Raw genomic sequence first — 27,816 nt, 5'->3', positions numbered from 1 at the left:
TGTTCCTTGGATTGGTACAGCATCTTCCTCAGCCAGCTCAAGGGCAACTATTCCAGGGCAGGTGGCTGGCTGCCCTTTGGGTTGCTGAGTATCTGGGTTGGAGTTCTGGCTTAGCTCTGTATTCCAGCTTCCTAACACTTTGTGCTCCTGGGAAATGGCAAGCATAGCTTGAATAATTGGGTCCCTGCCCACTCCAAGTGGACAGCTTTACTCCCTACTTAATTAAGACCACTGTGAACATTTGGGGAGTAGAACAGTAGAGACCCCCGCCAAATAAATAGCAACTGCTACTTATTCCTAATAGTTCATTATTCCTAATCTTTAAAATGACTTCCTGCATATGTTTACCCTGCTTCTTCTAAAAGCAAAAGAACAGCAACAATGTGTTCACAGCACAAGAAAAAGGCCTGACTCAGCCTAGAAAATACAGGCTATCTGATTGATTGTCCTCTGTCAATATTAGTTACAGATCAAGAGATTAACAATAAAGCACTAGGAATAAAATTCTCTTTCTTTTGTTTTCATGACTGTATGACTTCAATAGATCAAACCAACTACCCAAAAATATCACCATTATTTGTCTGGATGACAAAAATCATGTAAGTAATGTGCATAATATTTGTATTGAAATTTAGGAAAAATTCTCCTTATCATGTGTAACATAAAATACCACAATTTTATTTTTTTTCTTTTTATTTCATTTTATGACACAGTTTCATAGGCCCTGAGATTCCCCCAACCCCTCCTCAGGCCTTCCTCTCATGGTGGATTCCTCCACATTGTTGAAGTAGTACAGTTCTTATCCAGTCTTGATTCATTCATTGCAAGCATGGACCATGCATGGAGTCCAGCTTCTTATTGTCCAGATAAATTCAACAGTTTCTTGGGGAGACCATCTCTGGTCTGAAGGCAGAGCTGGCAGAATATCATCTCGATCAATTTAAAGCCACAACAGAAAATCAACAACAATTTACAACATTATGGAATTAATTTACATAGTATTGAGTAACCAATATGTTAAAACAAATGCAAGTTCTTAACCACATCCTGTGACTACTTCATTGACATTTCAATTTTAGTTTATACACAACTGGCTGCTATACACCTTAAAATGGTTATAGGGTACTATTCATTTGTCTCGGGTCTATTTTCATTTTTATATTTAGCAGTTTATAGTATTCAAGTGTGATTTTTACTGAACTTGGTGAATTTTAGGATAGTCCAAACAGGCTTATAACTCTAACAAGGCATATGCCAACACTTGAAATGCGGAACAGTTTTAGGAGGGGTGTGCAGAGAAACCTTCAATACCTTAGTGAGGAGTAATTAAAATTTGTGTCCTACCTAGTAAGGTATATGTGAATCCATGCTGACTGCTTCCTGTCTGTTCTAAGCTTTCCTTATTGGTCTCTGTCTATCTGATCTAATTTGGGGGGTGGGGGGAGTGCTCCAGAGTGACCCTGATGGTCATTGCAAGAGAGGGTGGGGATCCAAAGTTGGAACTAAGTAAGGACCAGAAAAGGAAGTTTACTGTTCTTCTGTTTCTGTGGACCGCTCAGGGTTCCTGGCTGTTGTTCCGATGACATTAGATCTTGTAAGGAAGGATCTGGGCTTCTTCCATCCCATGTGGGAGATCCGATAGGGAATGGATGACCTCAGAGTTCTCGGCCTACAAGGGCACTCCAATTCCCCGTGGTCTCCTTGACAGTTGGGATATAGTCCTTGGTGCCCGTACTGATAGTCCTTGGTGAGGATCCAGGAGTCTCCAGGGTTGGGATGCAAGCCTCCTCCTGTCCCCCTGCTCCACTCTGGGGTCCCCCCTGCTCTGTGCGTATGACCTCCTGTTAAGACAGTCAGTATTGCTCTTGAATACCACTGTATGTCTTTTTTTTATTATTTTTAATTCATTAATTACATTATATTATGTGACACAGTTTCATAGGTACATGGATTCTCCCCACCCCTCCCCAAACCCTCCCACCAGAGCACTGTATGTCTTTATAGTTATTGCTAATATCTAATGCAGATTCGAGTCTGCTGTCTGTAAGTTGCCTGTTATAATCTTGATAGGCTATGTGTCACGTCTTCCTCACACACTCTAAGAAGGTGGAAGATTTCTTTGCTCTCCTGACCCATTACGGAATAATATAGGAAGATATCACAATTTTAATGGATAGTTAATGAGTTGAATCTGTCAAAGATGATTACAACATTTGCCTTTCAAGCTATAGGTGTTCCACTTTACTGAACATTAACAGGAGCTAAAATGACCAAATATCAAGCCACAAATTCCAAGGGTGGTAGAGCTGCAAGTTACAGAAATAATAAAGAAGCATCCAAGTGGTGAAAAGCAACACGTTGAATAATGCTCAGACTAAAGTGACTTGTCTTCCTGTTCTCTCACTGTGTTCTCAACACAATTCAAGACAAAAGAGAAGGGATTTGCTTGTCCTGAGACAGGTGGGAGAAGTCATAGTCAGTCAGGAGAGAAGCACAAGCAGCACCTTCCCTCCCCAGGAAGGCCCCCGCTGCCTCCTCAGAAGGTGGAGAGGCAATTTCTGTCCTAAAATGACCTTAGAATAGACGTACACTTTGGCTTGCCCTGCCTTTGCTGAGCAGCAGGTGCTACAAGAGCAGTTTCACAGGAATTCCTCCCTCCTGCTCGGTGGGCAGAGCTTCTCTGCAGACCTGTGCATAAATGAGGCTTTGCACGGAAATCTTGGAGTAGAAACTGTGTACTGAACACGCGGGGGATAATTTGTTTGATTATCCCTTCACGCTGCAGCTATTACATCAGGAGAGATCCTTGCAGAGCACGGCATTTTCCACTTGATAGAAAATGTAAAATTCTTTTCAGGTTCTTATGAGTCATTATTCTGCATCACACTGAGCCTGTATTTTGCCCGCAAAGTTAATGTTTCTGAAGTACCTGCATAGAAAAGGCGTTCATTTATCACTATTCCAACCTGCATATTTCCCTTACTGAAGAAGGTAATTCGGCCACATTACTGTGGAATAATGACATGTCAAATTTTCTCATCAAAGTGAAATCATTTGTTATCATTATGTGTATGATCAATCATTGCATACTTAGTTTTAATCTAATTTAGGCAGACTTTTAAATAATTATACCTTCATAAATCTATTGTATTCTTTATACAGAGAATGCATTTACCAATGATTTTGCTTCAGGATTCTTTCTCATTGTTACATAAGATGGATATTTACCAAATGGTTTTAGGAAACATGCCAATGTCACATTGCTGCATATGTGGTTTTTCAGAGCAGTAAATTTTCGTTACCATTTATAATATTCATATAAATTCATGTAATATTGGTTCTAAGAGTCAATATGTATTAAATAATTATGAAAATCGTGTTTAATCTGTTACTGGTTTTAAAGGGCATAATATATGCCATACCAAGTAGTACCTAATGAGGTAGGTACTAATACTGTCTGTATTGATCAGACGGAAAATAAACTCATGAAGATTCAGTGATTTTCTTTTCCTGACTCCTCACAGTTGACTAATTCTCAGACAAGGTTTAAATCCACACATTTTCCCTATAGTTTACATTTATGAATTCTGTAGATCCTTCAATAAAATAAAATCTGCTTTGAGAGTCAGCAAATGAGTAGAGAAAATCCCAGATTCAGAGATAAAGTCAGAAAAGAATAATGTCAAAGAAGGTAACTGAAGAGAGGAATTATGGGACTAGTCAAATTTGAATCAATGCAATTAAATTTAAGTTGATACAATTGTAAAAGATGCTTTTCCAGGACTAAGGCAATGCCTTTCACATGGATACAGTCAATTACTGAAAAAATGCATTTTATTTAGCAGTAATATCTCTAGCCTTAGTCGTCTGTAACATTTCTTCCATAATATTGAATGATGATATGAGAACTTATAACAGGTCAGAACCCCAGTGGCCACGTCCTAAATCCAGTGTACGCTAGTCAGTAATTATAAACAAAATATTTTGCTTCTTAGGTATTTGATTTTTTAAAACTTAAAATTGGAATTCTGGTGGTATTTGAAACATTTTTCCTTTACTTTAAAGAAAATACACTTGATCTTTAATTTCTAAAACATTAGGCAAAAAGTTTGTCATTCATATGTAGATAGCAGGTGGCATGCAATCACTGATCTAATTAATCAAAGCTGTATTGATTGATCAAGAGACAGCAATTTCCAAATAAAAGTTTATCTAGGAAGTAACCATTCCCAACATAACAATAACACATTGGTATTGAGCACTTCTATCTGATGGAAATGAGTTTACCAGTGATTGTAAAATGAGACTCTCCAAGGAAGTCTTTTATATAAGATTGTTTTCCCAGTAAACAATGAAATATTAATAACAAGAGAGCAACTTCTCCCTTCTTGGTGCTCGCATTCCACATCTTCCACGTCCTCAGAAATAGATGCCTTTGCAGCATGGAAGCAGTAACCCTCACAGTGAAAAATCCAGACCTCTAGTCCCACTTATTGTTTCACTTGCAGGATTTTCAAATTCCTAGGTTACCAAAGAAGTTTGATACTTAATATGCCGAATTCTCGGTGGGGATTAGAAATAGGTTAAAGAACACATGAAAACTGTGTTTTAGATACAGCACAGTATGCATTTCTAGATGGACTGCTAAGGAGACTGTTAAACGATTCTTAAAAAATAAGATGCCAGATTTTCTACCATTGTCTCTTTACCTACAATGTCATGATACACTTAAAAGCCAGAATAAAGGACTTGGACTACTGATGAAGGATTATACTATTCGAATAGCCTAGGGAAAAACAGTGGAGGAAGAGGGAGAATGGGATACCACTGAGCCTATGGACAATACGTCAAGAAAAAGAAAAAGAAAAAGAAGAAAATAAAGCAAATAACCTTACTATGTTTATACATACCATTATTCATTCATTTAATCATTTGCGATTTGTAAGATGACATAACAAAATAACTCCATACAATTCCCAGTTATTGTAATCTGTCCATTGAGATAGAAGGATTTACAACAATTAAAATTCAATGTGATAAATGCAAAAAAAGAAATAGGTGGGCCCAGAGTGATGAATCAATGGCCAACTCCTCCCCTTGAAAGCAGCAGGATCCCATGGGGGTGTAGATTTGTGTTTCAGCTGCTCCACTTCCCAATATGATCCCTGATTATGGCCTGGTGAAGCTATAGAGGATGTCCCAAAGCCTAGATCCTGGACCATGTGGAATAACTGGCGGAAGCTCCTGGCTTCTGGCTCTTGGCTCCTGGTTCCTGTCTTTAGATCAGCTCAGCCCTGGCTATCGCGGCCATTTGGGGAGCGAACCAGTGAACCATTTGGGAAGGAAGATCTTTCTCTGTCTCTTTTTCTTGTAAATGTGATCTTTCCAATAAAGATAAATAAATCTGTTTTCAAAACTAGAAACAGGCAAAATACCTTGGATAAATTTTTAAGGATTGGTTCACTTTGGTTTTGGTGGGAAGGAATGGGTTAAGAAAAGCTTTCTGGAAAAGTTAATTCTGAGTTAGATGTTTAAATAAAGTGACATTTACCCAGAAGAAAAGGAAAGACAGTTTTGGTGGGAAGAAGGCTTCAGGGATGTGCAGAATTTCTCACTGCTGATGTTTCAAGGTGCGCAGGAAGCAGCAGAGCATGTACCTGTGAAGTTATCTTGCCTTGTAGGTGTTTTCACATAGGAGTATTATGATCTGATACATGTGTTAGAAAGATCCTGTGAAGGAGTGTGGAATAAATGTCATGAGTTATATTTATTTATTGGTTGTTTATTCTCTCACTGTTTGCCATCTTTCAAATTTTTAATGAATTACATTTTATCACTGATCTTCAGTGTCTCACATATATATTTCCTGTCTTCTATAACTGCACATTTTAGCTAAAAAGTTGTCAACTATATAAAAGAATGCCTAAACATTATGATTTATATAAAAATGGATGATCTATCAATTTTGATTTATGACCATAGCCAATGCTAAGGTCAATTTAGCTCTTATCCTCTTTAAGACATTGTGCTAGGAAGTTGAATAGCAGGATTACCCTGTTCCATGTACAGGCTGACTGTTTAACATAGAAATATGGATGTACGTAGACATTAGGAGGCAGTTTAGTGCAATAGAAGCACCGTGTTCCAGCACATGCACACGCCTAACAAAAGACAGCTGGAACCCACAACGCAGCATGGGAATGTGCTTTAGATGTAGTGATAGACTAGGTGGGGCAGACCCACCAAGCTCTGAGAACAGATTGCACAATACAATAAATATGCAGGTAGTTACATGTTGATATGTTCCCCTCTCTGAATTCAAAGAAATTTGATTAGTGTTCCTCTAATCGACCTCATTTACCGTCTAGAAAATGAATTAAATTACTATCAGTGTCAACTGCTTGGTATTAACCACTAGTAAACCACATCCTTCAACCATTCCCCACTGAAGCAAGGACAGTAATTTATGTAGCTTCGTTTTCAAGAGATTGGAAAATCTTGTGTTTATGTTGATTAAGTTGTTCTCTCCTCAACTAGTTTATCTGTAGGCTGATGAGTGCTCCCCCTTTCCTCCCCTTTTTGCTTCCCTTTTTTCTCTGTCTTGCTGAAGAAAACACTAAATCAGCTCATCATATAGCTCTTTGTGATCACGTCTAGAACTTGGCTCAGAAACGTGTAGAAGGAAGCTTAGCAAGCCATCTGAATTCTCTTAAAGTTCAATGTATGTTGGAAAACATTTTACTTCCCTTTGTTATTAATGGTTTTAGTAACATATAATTTACATACACTATAATCCATACATTCAAAGTACTCTTATGTGTATTTCAGATACATAGATAATTCTTATCTTAGTTTTAGAATATTTTGCCACACAATAAAACCTTGCACCACGTCTCTATGGAATCCTCTTCTTCCCCCTTAGCAACCACAGATTCCCCTTCTGTGTCTATCGGTTTCCCTGCTGTATACTGTCATCACATAAGATTTGGAGTTTGTGTCCATTTTTAAGCTTTATCCAAATTATAAAAAGATTCATTACCTTACTACTTTTTATAGGCAAACAGTTTGCCATTGACTGAATGAGATATCTTTGTTTTTCCATTTACTTTTTGACTGACATTTGCCTTGTTCCCACATTTAAATTATAAATAACACTGCTGTCAACACCTATGTGAAAACTTTCATGTGGACATCAAGTCTTCTTACTTCTGAATGCATCTTAAATGCAAAAAATAAACAAACATGCAAATCGGTTGGAACCCTCCTCCTTGGAAAGTAACGGAGAACCTTCCACTCTTATTGAAATGTAAGTGCTCACTTTCTTGTCAGGTCACCCTTGGACCTTATCAAAGATCTTTTCTCCTTCAGTCTTCTCTTGGTGAAATTTCTGATATACACCAGGTAGTATGATTTCATCATCAATTGACTGTATGTGCTACAGTGGCCCCTAAGATTATATCGCCTACTAGTGTCCCAGCTGTGTTAGTTTGTGTAAGCACACTCTGACCTTTATATGACAAAATCACCTCACCACACATATCTTAGACTGCATGCCTATCATTAAACACTGCATAACTGAGTTTATTTAATAAAGCCTCACTTAATGCTTATCTTGTGCTATGCATTCACACTACTTAAAATATATCCCACCATATTTCTGTATTGGAAAATCCACATAATAACAGTATTCGAAGGTGGAACTTCTGAAATAGTATTAGGATTAGATAAGGTCGTGCAAGTCGGTTTTCCAGGATGCTGTTAGCGACTGTATAAGAAAGGGAAGAGATCCAATGCAGATGACTTGCTGTGTCTCACCATCTGGTGTCCTCCATCAGGTCCTAATGCAGCAACAAAGTCCTTACCAGATGCTCTCGCCATGCTCTTGGATTTCCCAACTGCACAGACCAGGAACTACATAAGCCACTGCTTTTTATAAATTACCCAAGATTGATACTCTGCTATTGAACTGAGACAGCATTATCAACAAGTGAATCCTTATAATCATCTATGAATTAGGAAGTATTGCTATTCTATGATTACCAAGAAGGGAATCATACATTCAAAACCATATGGATTCATGAAGTCTTACCTTCAAATGGCAACTGATTGCTCAATTATTTATTGAACTTACTACATAAATTATTCCAACATTTTTTCAAAGAGTTGTTTTTTATTGAAAAGTCAGATATACAGAGAGGAGGAAAGACAGAGAGGAAGATCTTCTGTCTGCTGATTCACTCCCCAAGTGGCTGCAATGGAAGGAGTTGAGCCAATCTGAAGGCAAGAGTCAGGAGCTTCTTGCGGGTCTCCCACATGGGTGCAGAGTCCCAAGGCTTTGCGCTGTCCTTCACTGCTTTCCCAGGCCACAAGCAAGGAGCTGGATAGTAAGTGGGGCTGCCAGGATTAGAACTGGCACCCATATGGGATCCCAACGCATGCAGGGAGAGGACCTTAGCCACTAGGCTATTACGCCAGGCCCTCCAACTTTGCTTATTGGCAGCTCTCAGTCACTCCCATGCCACTTTGATTTGCCCCCCTCACTATGGGCCTGTATGTCTCTGAACACGTGTGTTTGCACATGTGTGTGTCTTTGGCTCAGAGATAGGAATATGTGAAGCCATTTGCAGAGTGCCTGCTTTTGAACTCTGGCTCTGCTCTTGATTTTCTCTTCCTGCTGACATTCATTATCAAGCTTATGTAGCTGGGTTCCTGCCTCACATGTGGAAATCCAGATTTTATACGAACTCCTGTGTTTTTCCTGGCATAACTGTGGCTATACAGGCATTTTAGGGAGCCAACAAATGGAGGGAATGGAACCCTTCTTCTCACTCTATCGTTCTCGCTCTCTGATCTCTTCTCTGCCTCTGTTCTATGCTACTTCAGTAAATAAAGCTGAAGTGATAGGAAGATAACATATGCTTTCAGTATTATGTATGAACAAATGAGTCTCACTGTACTTCCAAAACCACAGAGGATTTCAAGATTTCCAAGACCACATACAAAATAATTCATTATTGTTGTTACTAACATTTATCACATGGTTCTTTCTGCTGACCTTTGGAGTTTGACAATTAAAATTTAACTTCATACTTCTTACAAGTATTAAAAAGATACTTAGAGAAATTTCATTGTCTTCAAATTCAGAATTCTGCCAGTACTCTAAAACATGACTCACATTCTGTGTCCAAAACTGCAAGATTTTTTCTCTTTCTTGTTTCACAGAAAAGGGAGTTGGAAATTCAGCATGAATATTGGCAAAAGGAATTCTGTGAACTCATCATACTTTCAGCAAAGTAGAAATAGGTTTTATTTCTTACGAACATGGAATTTATGAACTAATTAAAAATATTAGTTTCTGAACATTATACCTATTCCTTTGCAGAGGAATAAGTATTATCACCTCCATTGTATGAGTCACCTATTTGAACATATCACACAGTACATCCACTGTAGTACCACAGATTTGAAGTTTCATTTTCTTTGATTCTCATTTTTAAATTAATTCTCAGAGGAACTTGGCAACTCAAAATCACATATATAAGTAATAGTTCCATTGCCCAAATGCATTATTTTGGAAATGTTTAATGTAATTCATATTCTGTACTCTATTGCACTTTTTTTGCATTTTATTGTTAATCTCCCAAATTGCTAAGAGATGAAGTACTATCATGGAAACTCCAATATCCTTAATAATGATGTGAAAAATAGATTCAAATTGCTACTTGAAGCTCTTTCACATCTGTAATGATGATGATAATTTGGAAATTATACTGCCCATGAAATGTCCATCTTCCGTGTCTGACATACTGCACATAGTGAAATTCCAGGACAACTACCAAGGAGGTAAATGTTGAAAGGGCAGCTTCTACTGCATACCTTCTGGTAGCTGATATTCTACCACTTCAAGGTAATAAAATTACATCAGAGCTGTGTATTTTAATTTGTGATGTATACAACATGGAGATTTTAATTTAGAAGATATTATTAATGGGTGTTAGAAACCGATCCACAAGATATTATTCTTGCATTTTTCCTACATATTTGCAAAGAATTTGAGATATAGTACCTAATAAAATACAAGAGAAGATGGACTGTATCCAAACATAAACAGTAGACCTCAGACAGATAGCCAAAAAAAAAAAAATAGTCGTAAAAGAGAAATCAGGGATTTGGGAATTCCAGACAGTAATAATGGCATAATTATAACAGTTGGAAATGACTGAATTTATTCAAAACAAAATAGGCAAGATGCTATGATCCACAGTTTTCAATAGGATCAGAGTAAAGGTATACAGAAATATCAATAAAGGCAAAACTTTCTCCTGGAACTATAAGTTTATGTGGGCTTTTTTGATGAGAAAAATTTGGTTACAATGGACAATATATTCAAAAATAATACTTAGAACATGCTGAAGTGTCCTATAGAAATGATGTTTAATGATGCCTTTTGAATGCCAAAAGTGAAAGGACATTTTTCTTTGGGAGCTAAGAATTGATGATCCTACCATTAGATTTTCTAAGATATTAGCATAGAATAGAGACGAAATTTGGAAAATTGCATGTAAGATTAGCATCTAGTACACTTTCTTGTCAGATAGTCGATGTATTCAGAGACACTTTCGAAGGCACCATGCTTTAATCCATGTCTGTCTTGTTGGCTTATGCCTGCCCTGTTGAAGACGCAAGTGATGAAACTCGTGCTCCTACAAATTTGTAAAAAGCATGACATGTACTATCACCCACATAACTACAATATTTGGATATGGACTTAATCCTTGACTGTCATGATTGATTCTTCTCAAGCACTTGTGCCAACACTTACTTATTCACATGAGTTGCTGTGTTCACAAAAGAAGGCTCAAATGTACCTGAGATAAAATTAGTCGACTGGATATAAGAGGGGCACTCACCATCTTGCATAAATTTCAATCTCCTTACATTGTTCTTGACAAAATTGTATTAAGTTGCTTTCTTTTTAATTGTATTTTGAGAATAATAGTGAGGACTTTAGAAACTATTAAAGAGTGTGTTTGAAAAGGTACCTATGTGTAATCTCTAGAATGGCTTAAGGTGGTATTCTTTGCATTTCCTCCTTCATACAAATGATGAGAAGATAAGTTGCAAATGGGTTAAGATCAATGTGTAAGAACTCTAGAAAATAACTCACATTATGTTAACATTATGGGAGTACTTGTTCAAGGAACAATACTGATTCTCAGTAATAGTAGCCCTGGTAACCTCTGAGATAAATGAGCATATTTTTAAAAAAGATTATTTTATTGGAAATTCAGATATGCAGCGAGGAGGAGAGACAGAGAGGAAGATCTTCCATCCCTTGATTCACTCCCCAAGTGGTTGCAATGGAAGGAGCTCAGATGACTTGAAGCTAGGGGCCAGGAGCTTCTTCTAGGTTTCCCACAGGGTGCAGGGTCATATGGGTGTGTGGCGTCCTTGACTGCTTTCCCAGGCCACAGGCAGACAGCTGGGTGGGAAGTGGGGCATCCAGGACAATAGCTGGTGTCCGTATGGAATCCTGGTGCATGCAAGACAAGGACTTTAGACACTAGGCTACTCGCCAGGGCCCAAATGAGCACAATTTTACCGCAAATCACATCTTGATCTCTAACTCAATTCTGTAGGGAAAGGAACAAAGGTGCTTTGAGGAAATCACATGACCTAAGGAAGGGTAGGTGATTCATGAGTTGAGCAGGTAACAACCTTGGGTATATTTCAGTGCCTGAATAGAAAGTGCTCTGGAGTACCCACAATTTATTTTTATAAGAAATGTGCAAAGTATGTACCTTTCGTCATTCAGACTGGGTTGCTTACTAAAAACACTGCTTAATTGCACACGATTCTGGAGGCCGAAATTTCCAAGTGTAAGGAACTAGTGATTTCAGTATGTGGTGATATATATATGTATATGTATATAGTGATAACTACATATGTGATAGATGTAGTGCTGTATATGTGTGTGTATTTATATACAGTGATTACTTACTCCCAATGTGAACCTTGTCACTTTGTTTCCTTAGTAATGAGAATTGCTAGATTTCCAATTCTGACAAAGTCCAATTATTCAACTGTTCACTCAACTACTCAACTTGTTCAGAGGCACCTGGAGTGCTTCCAATTTGAAAATACTGAAAGTGAGTGTCTACCTCTCCTTTTGTGCAAGTTCCTGTGTGAGCACATTTTAATTTCTCAGGCATCATTGCTCCCAAATACAATTGTTGTACTGGTTGACAATTGCATGCTTAGCTTGATAAACTATCAAAACTCTTTCCGGAATGGTTGTGGCATACTTTATTCTGACACAATGCATAACTACTCTAGTTCCTCTACATCAGCACTATCATTTGGTGTTGTCTTTATTGCTTATTTTCCCCCTGTAGACAAATGATATACTATTTATCAATATGATTGGAGTGATTCATGATTTTCTCCTGATATTTTTTCTATTTTTTCTATTGATAGATTTAAGGAAGAAGTTTTTCATCTCCACTGATTTTTTTATTGGATCCCATCCGCCTTTTGTATTTAGAAAGGCAGATTTACAGATAGTAGGAGAGATCTTCCATCTGCTGGTTCACTCTGTAAGTTGCCCCACAGGCCAGAGCTGAGACACTCTGAAGCCAGGAGCCAGGATTTCACACAACCTATGTGTGAAAAAGCCCTATTTTCACACAAAATTTCAGAATCCATATTCTCACACAAATATTTCTGTGGGAAGCCGTGCAGTTGGGTCAGACAGCATAGGTGTGTGATGAGCTCTGCTCCTCGGTTACCAGGGCTATGAGGAGTTTCTGGTTGTGTGGCAGGGCTCAGCAGAATGTCTCTGGTCACCTCATTGCTGCCTCACCCATTGCATGGACACTCAATCACCTCTCTGATGTTTCATAGAATTCTCCTGAGGGTGTTGTTGTTTTTCTGCAAATGTGAGATGATTCCTGTAACTGGTATAACACCTCAAACTGATCAATCATGTTATGGTAAAAGCATCTTTAGTGACATAAGGCAATTACGCACAGCTAAAAGCATATAATAGTGCAATTGAGCCCACAATGGCTCCAAACGTCATGTTATATGTCCACCTTTGTCCTGGAGCTTGCCCTAATATAAGTAATAAGAAATGGCTTGATAATATCATGGAACAGATGGTAATCATGGATGTACAAGCAGTTTGTTTACCATGCGTCTCGAACTGTTACAACACATGATATGACACATTTTGGTTTCTCACCACGGAAAGCAAAAAGTATATGGGGCATCTTCTAAAGGGAAACAAATGTGAACACCCCCTCAAATGGCTTAAAATTTCTAACTTATATTGGCACTTATATTTAGGGAAAGAAAACAGTTTATAAAAACTTCTACCTTATATTGGCACTCATATTTAGGGAAAGAAAACAGTTTATAAAGATAAAAGGAAGATTCTTGTAAAGGCCTTCTGTAGAAAGGCTGAGTTTCCTTGATCCCTCTCACTGCCCTTTAACAAAAGAACAAAAATCAACCGAATCAGTAGTAGGTGAAGGTGATGGTGATTAATGCACGATCGATTATGAGATTTAATAAAGAATGTGTGATATATGCTTTTATAAATTCCTTTAATTTATGAGCTTTCCTGTTAATTCTGTACTCTTGAATTTTAAGTAATATTAGTTAGTTTATGTTTAGTGAAGATTGATTTTGAATATAAGTAAACCACTTGTCACTATGTAACTGCATGTGCTGCCAACCATGGAGTCCGTGGCTTTTGCCAGGTCACTGCAGGTTTGAATGAGTAATAGCTAATGCTTGCTGAAAATATTTTCTCTGAAGCAAAAATGAAACAATGCTTTTAGGATTGTTTTTGTAATCATCCTTTTATAATGAAGGAAAAATGAAACAATTGGATGTTGTGGAAAAGCTTGTGATGATTTGTGTGTAAATAAAGAAGGCAACTTTTCTGAGTTGTCCATTTTGAGCATCATGCCGTAGTGGTCCACACCTTGTCTCTCTCTTTCTTATCCTCACCCATCCACGTATCCTTTTCATGCTCTCGAGTCAGCCAGTGCAGGTCCCCGGTAAATGTCTACTTTGATTGTACCTGGATGCCCATTAGCCCTTTGTGCTAATTAGGAAACTGATAAATAATTTGTTATTTTCCATATGTTTAAAAATTCCCTCATTGTTGTCAGATGTAGTTTGTAATTTTCTGTGCAGAGGCCATACACATTTTGATGAAATTACTTCTGAAAATTGTATGTTGCATGATGCTACTTCCAATGGCATTAAGTCATTTAGTTTTCCATTTACCTGTGGCGTTTAATTTCATGTAAATATAATTTTGTTAGTTGTGTTACTATTAGTGGTTTCTAATTCAGTGCTTAAGTATTGAAAGAATTTTCTTTGAAGTGGCACATCTTATTTAGTGGTAGATTTTAATAATACATTCTATATCAACTATTCTCTAAATTTAGTAAAAATACACACACATAGTGAGAAACAGAGGTCAGCAGACAGAATGTTTCTATCCAGTGTTTCACTACCTAAATACTCAGGCTTGACCTACCTGGGCCAGGTGAAGTGGGAAGCTGGACAAGCCATGTGGATCTCCCTTCCAAGTGGCACGACCCACTGGTTTGTTGCCTCCTAAGGTGAACATTAACAGCAAGCTTGGATTCAAATCTGAGCCACGATGTGAACACAGGAAGTCCAATATGGGGTACTAACAATATCTTTAATATATTTAGATAACTATTTATGTTTTTTCCATAACAGTTTTGGTCACTTGTAGTTTTTCCCAGATGCTTCCATACCAAATTTAGCCATCCACGTTTGCTCATTGCTTCATCTGTAATACCTCTCTATGAATGCTTCAATATCTGTAGTCCTTGGAGTGTCCAGTTCTTTCATACATCTCTTCTTTGTGCTCCATTTTATTAATTCAGAATTTGCTTGTTGATACATCTCATGCACTTCCTTTAATTTAACTTTTTTCTGACTACTTGAGATTTATGCTTAGGTGGAAGGTTCTTTTCTGCCTATATCCAATGCATACATTTAACACTCTCCATTTCTAATCATGCTTTGATATGAACCCAATAATTTTTATGTGTAAAATTTCAGTATTATTTAGTTTAAAAATTTTCCCATACCTTGCTGATTTCCTTTGACCTAACATATTTAGAACTAAATTTTATAATCTGGATATTTGAGGATTTTATAATCATTGTATTATTGTTCCTACTTTAATTTTGATCAGAGTATATGCTACTTCTCAGTCACATAATATTTGTTAGAATTTCTTTATGAAGAGGAATGTGATGAAATTGAGCAAATATTTTAAGTTCACCAGAAAAAAAAAGATTTTCAGTGTTGTATTTTCATATCAAAATTAATCTTGCTTTGCTACTTGCTCATCCAAAAATCTCGTATCTGTAATATTCAGTTTTTTGGGAAAAAAATGATACGTAGAGGCACAGAGCAAGTTCAGCTTGGGATGCTGACTTTCCACTCTGGATTGTCTGCGATTAAGTTCTGCCTCCATTTCTGATTCAGCTTGCGTTTGATGTATTGGTCCGGCAGGCAGGAGACATGAGGCCAAGTATCTGTGTTCCTTGCTTCTGATGCACTGGGCCAGTAGACAGGAGATGCAAGCCCAAGTACTCGAGTTTCTGCCATACAAATACAGTACCATGAAGGCTTCTGAATGTAGCCTGGCCCAGCCCTGGTTGTTGTGGCCATGTATGGAGTGAACCATTAATGAAAGATTTTCTCTGTCTCTCATTGTGTCTCTCTCTTTCTTTATCATGTGCCTTTTCAAAAATGAGTAAACACATCCTAAAAGAAGATGACATGTATCTCATGAATATTTGTGAGTTCATATAGCTTTTATTATTAGTTTCACATATTGTCAATTTATGCATTTGAGTCTACAAAAGAGGCTGCACTGTTTTTTTTTTTTTGTAAAATTGCAGATAGCAAAGATGTTATACTTTGCAAGATAAAAAGTTACTGTTGCAATAACAAGTCTTCTCATAGGATAAACAGTGAGAGATACTAAGTAAAGATAAATCATTGTGACTGGGTTCCCAAAATATTTATCCAGAAATTCAGAGGATGAATTTGATTGGCAGACTTGTGTTCTACATTATTAATATGTATACATTTCCATGAGGATTTGTATTCCAAAATCAATTTTTCTTGATATTATGTAGCAAATCACTTAGGGCCATAAATAGGCATGAACTAACAGCTGTGTCTATTTTAATCTCTTAACTTTCATGTTTGTATCTGTTACATTAAAGTATGTATCTTTTAATTCACATATCTACCTATCTATAATTTTATTTACATTGCTCTATTGGTTTGTAGGTTTTTGAATTTGCTTGCAGAGTTTATTGCATTGTGTTTAGGGAATTGCTGATACACTTGAGTCTAAATATGCCACATTGCAAATTTTCTTTTATTTTCAAAACCTGCTCCAAGGTGTTATTTCTTGTCTGTCTTTTGGAAGAATCAAATAAATTTTTTGAATTCAGTCCCGTTAGCCACTCTGTTGCATGCTATCTTACCAGTCTTGCTTTCCCAAAGTATTATAGCATGAACTCTTCTCTTCTACTAATATTAAGTAGCACTTTTATTACTTCTTAGACATTACAAGGATTTCAAAACAATTTAATCCTAGCCTACTTCCATATTTGTAGGACTTTTCCAGAATATATTAGTTTAGTTGTGTATCGCAGAGGTATTTTCCTTATTAAGGCTCTGCACAGCATTATTTGGAATTCATCAACATATCTGCAATTTATTGTATATACATTCACTTATTTCTTGAATTATATCTAATATTATTTATCATTCTTTCTAGCACCCCTCAACCATTTCTTTTCATTCAGGTAGGCTTATTGTAGTTTCCATTTTGTTTGAAAAAAACTTTCTGCTAATATTTCTAATAAGTTAGTAGTTAGCATCTTTCATCAATTAAAATACAGCATCAATATTCTTTAGATGTTATTTTTCATTATTACAAATCATTATACCTCCAAAACTAGCAATTTTATATTTTCAAGTTTCAAGTAAAGAAAATTCATGATATTAAACAAATATAATGTAGTTATTCAAATAATTGAAATGTTGTCAGTGTCAAACAAATGGATCCAAGAAAGATTCAGCATATTCATGGCCCACCAACACTCGGTTTTGATGGTCTGTGTGTTTTCCTAACAAAACACAGAAGGGATGAAAATTTACAAAAGCTCAGTCTGCAGCATCTCCACAATTACTCAGAGGAAGAACCTCCATTTTCTAGCACCCTGGAGTATTTGGAATAATTTCATTTGCATTCTACAGCCAGGGTTTGATTGCACAGGCCTCGATTACATATCAATTCAATGCCCATAAGTGAAAAGAGACAGTTTCTGCAAATGAAAATTATGGAATGGAGGTATATTACCAAAGACATTGTGCTACTGGACATGCAAACACAAGAGTGCAGCCAATAAAGACCGTTTTCATTTACTTCTTTGTTGTCCTGAAAGGCATACCAATTATTTCACAAAGGACTGACAGATGTAATATATAAATGTAGTAACCTAACTTCTGTGGCTGTTTATCATCTGCATCAGAATTTTCAAGCTACAACCTATTTCTTTTTTTTTTTTGTTAAGATTTATTTGTTTTTATTGCAAAGTCAGACATACAGAGAGGAGGAGAGACAGAGAGGAAGACCTTCCATCTGATGGTTCACTCCCCAAGTGACCGCAACGGCCGGTGCTATGCCAATCCAAAGCCAGGAGCCAGGAGCTCTTACGGGTCCCAAGGCTTTGGACCATCATCGACTGCTTCCCCAGGCCACAAGCAGGGAGCTGGATGGGAAGCGGGGCTGCTGGGACCAGAACTGGCAACCACATGGGATTCCGGCGGGCTGAAGACGAGGGCTCCAGCTGCTAGGCCACGGCGCCTGGCCCACAACCTATTTCTTGCACCCAGGAGATTTAGTAACAGACCTAGTTCTAGGGAACCTATTTCGTGAGTAACAACATGCTTATGGATCACTCACTGCCCAGATAGCAAAGGGACGGTCGTCATTGGTAGAAGACGGGATGTTACTGGCATATCATTGTAATCAACAGGATTTTACACTGCAATTTCTCAAATATTTGAGAGATACTATGAAAAGTGCTAAATACAAAGACTGTAAATCAGTTGGTTGCTTTCAGGTGCCATTTTCCCACTGAGAAGGGAAAATAGATCTATCAGATATCCAATTTAAATTACAGATTGAGAATCACAAGACTTCCTCACAAGATTGAGAACCTCACTGTCCACAACAAAGGGCTATAAAGTATGGCAGACTATTAATTAAAAAAAATTTATTTATTTTTATTGCAAAGTCAGATATACAGAGAGGAGAGACAGGGAGGAAGATCTCTGTCCACTGATTCACTCCTCACGTGACCGCAATGGCCAGTGCTGCGCCAATCCAAAGCCAGGGGCCAGGAACTTACTCCAGATCTCTCACATGGGTGCAGGGTCCCAAGGCTTTTAGGCCAGCCTCGACTGCTTCCCAGACCACAAGCAGGGAGCTGGTTGGGAGGAGAGTTGACAGGATTAGAACCATTGTCCATATGGGATCCTGGTGCGTTCAAGGAGAGGGGTTTAGCCACTAGGCCACTGCACCCAGCCCATGGCAGTCTGTTCTAAGAATAAACTACCAACATTGGCGAACATAGAAAATACAAAAATGGTTAACCTTGATAAATCTACAGAAAATTTTGTTGTTACAAAGGAGTGAGTTCCTGAGACTTGAGATGGAAAAGATGGGTAGATAAACTCAAGGACTTATAAATTCCAATTCCCATTATATTGTTTTATTGCCAACGTGTCTTATCCTTAGTAGAGTTTAGCATTTGGAGAAAAAATCATGATATCAAATATTGATCGTCTTACTTTTATTTCTGAGCTTTATTTCTGTCCTAACAAGAAAAAACCTGAAACCTGAAAACTAAAAGTCATAAATCTTAGATCTATCAAAGAATTGAGCTCACTAGGCAAAAGCAAGATCACAAAATGAATTCCTGGTTACAGGAAATCAAAGTATCCTGGAAACAGAGCCATGAAAGTAATTGCTATGTTCTAATATAGCAATAGTGAATTACAATAAAGCATGGAAGAAGAGCTAATTTACCCAGTTTTTAGGAGGTGGAAGTAAGTCACTAAAGACAACTGAATACTGACACCTAAACTGCAATAAATAATAAACACAGTTTGACTCAGCCTCAAAAACAAAAAACATCATGCTAAAGGCCCACTCACCTCATTAATTACAATACTCCCTTTTGGACTTTACAAAACAGAGGCATCACTTAATAAAAGCAATGATGAAACACAATCTGACAAGACAATACGAAGCTGCTAGATTCAAACACAGCATTATCAGCATCCCATATGGGTGCCGGTTTCAGTCCCTGCTGATCCACTTTCTATCAAGTTCCTATACATGTCCTGGAAGGGCAGAGGAGCATGGCTTAGGTCATTGGAACCCCATACTTCTGGAAGAATCTCCTGGCTTTGGATCGACATGGCTCTGACCATTGTGGCCAATTCAGATATTCATCAGCTGATGTAAGATCTCCCTCTGCCTCTCCTTTTCTCTGCAAGTCTTCCACTGAAATAAAAGAAGAACCTAAAAATATACACATTCGATAATCCATTACGGATATAATCCCTGAGGTTTATAAATCGTGCTACATTAAAAGCAATAATTACTTATAGTTAGATATTCTTTTTATAAAATAACATAATATTCATATATGTTCATTTCTTAATTTCATTCTTGATTGTATAAGAAATCATATGTCCAAATGCAAATCAGTGCATATTATGATAAAACAGAGAATGAAAAAACTCAAATGAACTCATAAGATTTGTTATGGGTAAGAACTATTAAAATCATAAAATTCAAATTCCCTCAGGAAAAAAAAACTGTTAATAAAATTATAGTTATCTACTCAATAAAATACTCTAAGTTTAAGAAAAAATTATCTGTTCCATATATAATATAATGCATACATATAATATAATAATAATATAATACATATGAGTGTTTTCTTCCTATGAATGAATATTTTAATGAATTAATTAATGTATTAGTACGTTGTATGTATTCAGCCTGTTAGGAATGAAATCCTACCTTATTTTTTTCCAGAAACACAGTATAGAGCATGGAGGGAAGATTTCTCACTTATAGTGGAAAGACATTTTTCATATAATTCTCAAGATGTGATAAATCCAAATTCTTGGAATGAAGATGGCAGAATAGGGTGAGGACACATTTAAATGGATAGCGAAATGTGGGCCCCGGTCTCCCAAGGGTTAACTCCACAGCTTAGCTTGTTTCTAAGAGGTAACACAGTGGGAAATCTTGGCCTAATGCATTTAGCCCCTGGCTTGACTGCAAGTTCGCTCTTCCTTACTTGCCTTTTGTTAAGATGCCCCAGGGGGGCTTAGGTGTTGCTTGAACATTGGGATAATACTGGGAGGGGCTAAGCAGACTATAAGATGCAGGCGGACCCCAAATAAAGTTGGCATTCTGTGTACAAGAGTGACCCACTGCGTGTTGTCTTGTGTTGTCTCATGTGTTGTCTGTCTGTAACCCTAGCCCCTCCGCTCGGCTCGGGGTACGCGGCGACGCGGGCGTTGCCAACAGCGAAACATTAGCCAGGCTAAGGCAGAGCGGGCACGTTTCAGGAAATGAAATGGATTTCATAGCCCACACTCCCAGTAGAGCCAAATTGGGTGCCATCTTGGATAGGCAGGCAAAGCTATGGAATAGGACTACACATGCACTCAGCTGGGAGCAAACTAATTTTAGGCTCAGTGAATTGCAACACAGCTTAGAAACCTGCCCTTAGGAGAAGAATCTGCTAACCAAAGGTTCAATGACCAAGAGCAAAAAGAAGAGATCAGGCACAGTGAATATTACTGAATATTACTGAAGACCCCCCCACAAAGGAGCAAAAGCCTTTGCCAACCTCAGAGCTACCTGAGGAATACATAAAGAAAACAGCACATACAGAATTCAAAACACTTGTTATAAAGCTTTTTTATCAATAATGAGAAGCACATTTAGGAATTTAAGGAATATGCCACACAGAAAAAACACAGAAACAAAATCAATCCAAATCACTGGAAATGAAGCACGCAATAAAGCAAATTAAAAGTTCAGTGTCAAGTCTCAATAATAGAATAAAGGAAGTAGAAGAAAGAATCTCAGAATTACAAGATATTTCTTGTCACAATAAAGAAACAATCAAAAAGCTGGAAACAGCTGGATCAAGATTTTAAAAAGTATTCAAATATTCAGAGACACTATTAAAAGGCCAAATATAACAGTTAAGGAGTTCCAGGAGGTTCAGAAATATAAGCTGTGTTTAAAAAATATATTTAAAGAAATCATAAACGAAAATCCTTTTAATCTGGAGAAAGATTTTTGAAACAACATCCAGGAGGGGCACAGAACTCCCAATCGCCTGATCAAAAGCGATCTTCACCAAGAAACATGATAATAAAGTTCTCATCAATCGAACATAAGGAACAGATCCTTAAATGTGCTCATGGAAAAAAATTGACCTAGAGAGGAATGACAATTAAACACACAGTTGACCTCTCACAGGAAACTCTACAGGCCAGAAGAGAATGAAGTGACATATTCCAGGTTCTAAAAGCAAAAAATCATCACCCCAGGATAACATAGACAGCAAAGAGTTCATGTGCTTTGAAAATAAAACAAAATTATTCCACAATGAAGAAAAGTGAAAAGAATATGCCTCTTGGGCCCGGCGGCATGGCCTAGCAACTAAAGTCCTCGCCTTGAATGCCCCGGGATCCCATATGGGCACCGGTTCTAATCCCGGCAGCTCCACTTCCCATGCAGCCCCCTGCTTGTGGCCTGGGAAAGCAGTCTAGGATGACCCAAAGCTTAGGACCCTGCACCCACGTGGGAGACCAGGAAGAAGTTCCAAGTTCCCGGCTTTGGATTGGCACAGCACCAGCATTGTGGTCACTTGGGGAGTGAATCATCAGACAGAAGATCTTCCTCTCTGTCTCTCCTCCTCTCTGTATATCTGACTTTGTAATATAATAAATAAATCTTTTTTAAAAAAAAAAGAATATGCCTCTTAAAAATTTGCCCTATAAATGATACTTAAATATGTTCTGTTAACAGAAAAAAAGAACAGCGCCCACCAAAACCAAAGGCATATTATCACGGATTCATATTCATCCTGAATGTAAGTGGCTTAAACCCATAAATCAAATGTCATATATTGGGCCCAGTGTGGTGGTCTAATGGCTAAATCTCTCTCCTTGAACATGCCAGGATCCCATATGGGTGTCAGTTCTAATCTGACAGTCCTCCTTTCCACCCAACTCCCTGCTTGTGGCTTGGGAAAGCAGCTAGGATGGCCCAAAGCCTTTGGACCCTGCACCCACAAGGGAGATGTAGAAGAAGTTCCTAGCTTCTGGCGTTGGATCAGCGTAACTTCAGCCATTGCGGTCATTTGGGGAGTGAATCAGTGGACGGAAGATCTTCCTCTCTATCTCTCCTCTTCTGTGTATATCTGACTTTGCATCAAAAATAAATAATACATATTTTAAATGTTATAGATTAGTAGACTGGATTTAAAAACAAAACCCATATGTTAAGGGGATGTATAGTAACTGCAATGAAGACTATCACATCCTGTAGTATATTGTTTAACTCCATGGCATTGTAACTTTCTGTTTTTCTCCCTGTTGTTGGTTTTGTTTTATGGGTTTTCAGTTGGGTGGATTTACAGTGAATGTTTAGTGGAGACGGACATGTACAGATGTGAGGACACGGTTGCAGTGCGCACCTCTACTTCCAGGTAAAGGATGAACTCCCAGTGAAATTGTTGTATGTATGTTGACAATGGGATGTTGGACTCTCTGCTACAATGATGGACCTATGGCTGTTTAAGAGGAATTATTATGCTATAATGCCTTGCGAAAACTTAGGGAATGGAGTAGGGGAAAACCCAGGGCCTGTGGAACTGTATCATAAAATGGCCGGCAAAGAGTCCAAACTAGGCAAGCAGAGAGCAATTTAGTAGGATCTACCATGACTAATCATTTGAACTTTCAGGTTGTGTCTTCAAAACACTGAAGATCACAATTTGAGTACTTCCACAGAAGGTAAGATATTTATGCAGCAAGAATGTAAATGTGATGTAAGTTTCTCTTGTAGTAAGTTTACTACGTTTTACTTTGTAGATACTTTGGGACAAGGAGCAGTATAATTACCCATGTAAAGCACAGTGCTGGAGCCACCAATGTGGCATAGGGTGTAAAGCCACCACTTGTACCATGTGGAACCAGGTCACATCCTACCTGTTCTGCCTCTGGTCCAGGTCACTGAGAAAGCAGGGAAAGCAGCAGACAACGTGCAAACGTTCAAGCTCGGTCCACCCATGTGGGAGACCAAGACGCAATTTCCCGGTCCTGACTTCCTCCTGACTCAGCTGTGGCCAACAGAGCCCTCTGCAGGAATGAATGAGCCAACAAAGGCCTCTCCCTGCCCTCCTTACATTCTGTCAATCTGCCTTTCAAATAAACAAATGCATACTTTTTTAAAAAAAAAGAAGCACATAGTCACAGTGAACATTTCATGAGTAAAATTAAATGAGTAAGAAACCCTTCTGAGTAGTGTAGGAGTGAAAGGCTGGAACTCCGTCTGAACCCTCACAGAAAGTAAAGACAGGAGACGGGCAGAGGGAAAACTTTTCCCTTGTAATTTCGGACAGGCAGTTGTTTTACAGCAAAGCCAGGTGCCCTCTGACTCTAAGTGCCTACCTTCGCTTGGACACGGAGGGGAGAGACTCGCTTTAGTGATTGCATTTCAAAGACATGATAGGCCCCAGGTTCCTGTGGAAGGCATTTTTGGGTTTTAAAGCTGGCCAGAGGCTTTTCAAAAGATGTGATATCAAAAGCACCCAGAAATACTTTCATTTTACAAATTTCTTTGAAGAAATGTTCTGTGAAGACAGACCTGGCTACTAAAAGAAGCCTGTGTCAGGGCTGTTCAAGCTGAGGGATGTGCTAAAGCCACCTGGGCCCAGCATCACCTGTCAGTGGATTGGCTCTCTGAGAGGCATCTTCATTTCCAGCCCATGCTGATTTCAGTCATCCTCAAACTCACTTCAAATAGTTTTCAGAACTTGATTGGTTGATACAAAAGATACTTATCACATTACCTGAATCACGTAGAACTTACTGATGCCTTCAAACACACTTTCTTACCTCTGGAGATCTGGACATAATTTTCTCTCTACCTAGAACGCTTTTGCCTTAATCTGCCAAAATTGTGATCTGTATTCTAATCCTTGTTCTTCTGGAGCTCGTTCCTGCTTCTGGTAAATTACTTCCTCCTTCTTTCACTCTTTCACTCCCAGAATCCTATGAGTCCTCTTGGGTCACGTATCTTCTGCTTTAGTTACTGTCGCAGTTTTATATATAATATAATATAATATAATATAATATAATATAATATAATATAATATAATATATGCACACACGTATGTAGTTAGCTTTATATTTGCTCCGTTGTTCACACATATCAGCTCTTTGAAGGCCGAACGCTGGCTCAAGAATTTGTGTGTTAACAAAAGAATACCTTGGAAACATTCCAAGGATGATGCGCATTCACTGATTTATATTAAATGGAATTGCTGTATGGGCAAGACAAATATGCTTCTATACAAATTTCCATAATGTGCAGGAAACCTATTCATTTACTAGAAATAGCAAACCATTTATGAGCAGCATGCTTCGAATTAAAGCAATAAAAACTTCTCCTATCACACGCTGGTCGATTCAGTCTCCTGTGTAGCTCCTCATTCGGCAGTGACTATGCCAGTTCTTATTATGGCACCACAAGCCTGAGTCCAGCCTCCATGTTCCGGAAGGCAGGCGAGCACAGTGTGGGAGACCAGGCAGCATACAGACAAGGCACTACATCACTTTCACTCGCCTTTGCTCGACAAGGGCCTGGACATACCAGCCTGAATGCACAAGTGTCCCCAGAGCAAAGTCTTGTTATATAGGAAAGTTGTTGCCTATGTCTATCTTACATTACTCCTTGTTTGTAGTTTAGGTGCACAGAACTTCAATTTCATGAAGCAAGAATGACACATTTTCTCTGGAAATGGCTGGATAACAAATTTTTGAACACATGAGGCATAGAGGCCATATAGCTTCTGTGGTCTGTTGAATCATAACAACTGTCGCTCTAGTGCAATTATTGCAGTGTCCATAGCGGTGTTTGAATAAACAATTATTTTTAATAAATATATATGTTATATATAGTGTGTTAAAATATATATGTAGGTGTATAATAAGTGTATACACACACACACACACACACACACACACTTATTTGACATTAGCAGGGACATGGATTGAAAGTACAGCAACTGGGACTTGAAGTTGGTGCCCATACGGGAGGTCAGGATTGTAGACTCTGCTATGTCACAAGCTCCCTGCACTTAAATCACTCTTTACAAGTAGAGGGTTGAATTTGCCCCATGGCCAAAATGCGCTGAGCTCTTCAAATATAGCCTGAATACGCAGAACATTTCTGTTTTGTACATTAACAAACAGCTTAAATCTTTCACTCAGTTCTTTTTTGTGACACCATATTGAGCGTGGCTAATGTAACTACAGATTTCTAGCTTGTTTTCTGTCATTTTTCCCTAGAGCACACAGGCTTTCCCTCCACAATACCTGCAGGGTCTGTTACTAACACAGAGCTCTATCGTGTCAGAACCTACTTTCAGTTTCCTAGATACTAACCATGAAATGCACGCCACAAACTAATTTTTATTATGTCAGCACAAACTTCAGCACACTGTTTTCATAGTAAGAATATATTACATTATGTTCCAGGACCAAAGGTTAAAATCTTGATTGTTACTGTACTATTCAATTCTGGATTTTTGCTTTTTTTTTTTTTTTTTAATTTGACCAGTAAAGGCAGGTTTTGCTTCACAATTTACATTAGCTTTTGTTTTTATTTTGTTGTCTCTTTTCCAAGCTGCTTTTGCAAATTATTTTAGAATTTATATTTTACTTTTTCGTAGGAAAGTTTCAAACTGAGGCAAACTAAAAGAGCTTTACAAAAACTCTTTGTATATTCATTTCCTTATCATCTTAATCAAGTTTTTGCAACTGTTCCAACAATTCTTTTTTAACCAAAGGCTTCAGAGCACAACTAGGAATTGAATGAGTTTCTGGAATGGTTTTCCTGTCTGGTCTTGATGGCAGTCAGCCTGACACTTTGGAAAACAGCAGTCATTGAATGACTGCTGTTCTTTTGGATTTAATTCGGAATTTCTTCGTTAACGAATGCAGGTGATCTGGGGCATCTGGCCTTCCTGTTCGTGCCGTCCCACCGGGTTGTGTTCTGCTGTGCTACATCCCAACACCTTCTGCTTTGGAGCCTGTGCCGAGAATGCACAGCCTCCCTACTTTCGTGTGGTTTAACAGAAAACGAATCACTAACCCTGTTAATAATTCCTGTAAGAGCTAAGGGCATAAGTAAGCTACTGAGAGTAAAATGTTGACTAGAAATAAAATAGTTAAAATAAATGTTGCATATACACAAATGTAAAAAAGTGAATGTCTCTCATCTTTCCTATACACAGAGATCAGCACCATTAATATTTTGGTACAGATAACGTACTATTTCTACATTGAAATAATTGATTTTACTATTAACAGTATTGGAAGCTTAGGAATAACAAAGAAGTTAATAGATAAATTCTTTTTGGACAAACTGATTTTTCAGTTAACGAGTGTTTTTGTGTAGAGATTGTACGTATCCATTTTCAGTACAATAGTGAAATGCCAGAAGCAAGCTAAGGTTATAAAGGAACGCTTCCTGACCTCCCAGTTCTGGAGATTTACCTACATGGCATGATGTCATGTCGGCTCTGCTGAGGGTTTCCAGACTGTTGACAAGAGCCTGAACCAGAGGGAGAGATCATGTTGCCAAACAGGATGCCAGAGACAACAGCTCAGCTGGCTCCTTTTATAACAATGTTCTGTTGAGAACTAACTCAAGTTCCCAGGAGAACCAACCTCTTCTAAAGTCAGAGCACGGTTAACCAAAGCCAAATGACCATGCTGAGCATGAAGCCTTCCAGAACACACAGGCCTTGACCAAAACGAAGTTCAGCTTTATCTTAAAAAGTGGCCTCGTTTTCCCTTACATGCATACATGGTGACCAACCTGACAATTTCTAGGTGGTTTTTACTTTCCTGATTTCCAATTTATCTTACATAATAAATAAATAGATAGGCAAATAAATAAATTCTCCCCCACAAATCCTTTCAACAGGTAGTGTGGTACAGCAGCTTAGCCACCATTTGGGAAACTGGCATTCAACATGGGCACCAATTTGAGTCCTGGTTCTTCTAGTTCGGATCCTGGGCCTCGTTAGTGCAAATCAGAGAAAGTACCAGTAAATGGTTAAGTACTGGGGCCCCTGCCACCAACCTGAGAGACTCAGATGAAGTTCCAAGGTCCTGAATTCAACTGCTTGAAGAGTGAACCAGCAGATCAAAGGTATTTTTGGATACCTCTCCCTCAAGACCTCCAATCTCCCTCTCTCATGCTCTCTCCTGCTCTCTTGCTGTAGCTGTGTCATGCAAATAACTAAATAAATATTTTAAAAAGCTCATTATCAATGCTGCTTAAGTGTTGGGGATGGGTGACTATGGTTTTGGTGAATGAAATAATTGTTTATTGTG

The sequence above is a fragment of the Ochotona princeps genome, chromosome 1, assembly GCF_030435755.1.
Source record: "Ochotona princeps isolate mOchPri1 chromosome 1, mOchPri1.hap1, whole genome shotgun sequence".
NCBI lineage: Eukaryota > Metazoa > Chordata > Mammalia > Lagomorpha > Ochotonidae > Ochotona > Ochotona princeps.
This window is presented reverse-complemented; position numbering follows the sequence as displayed.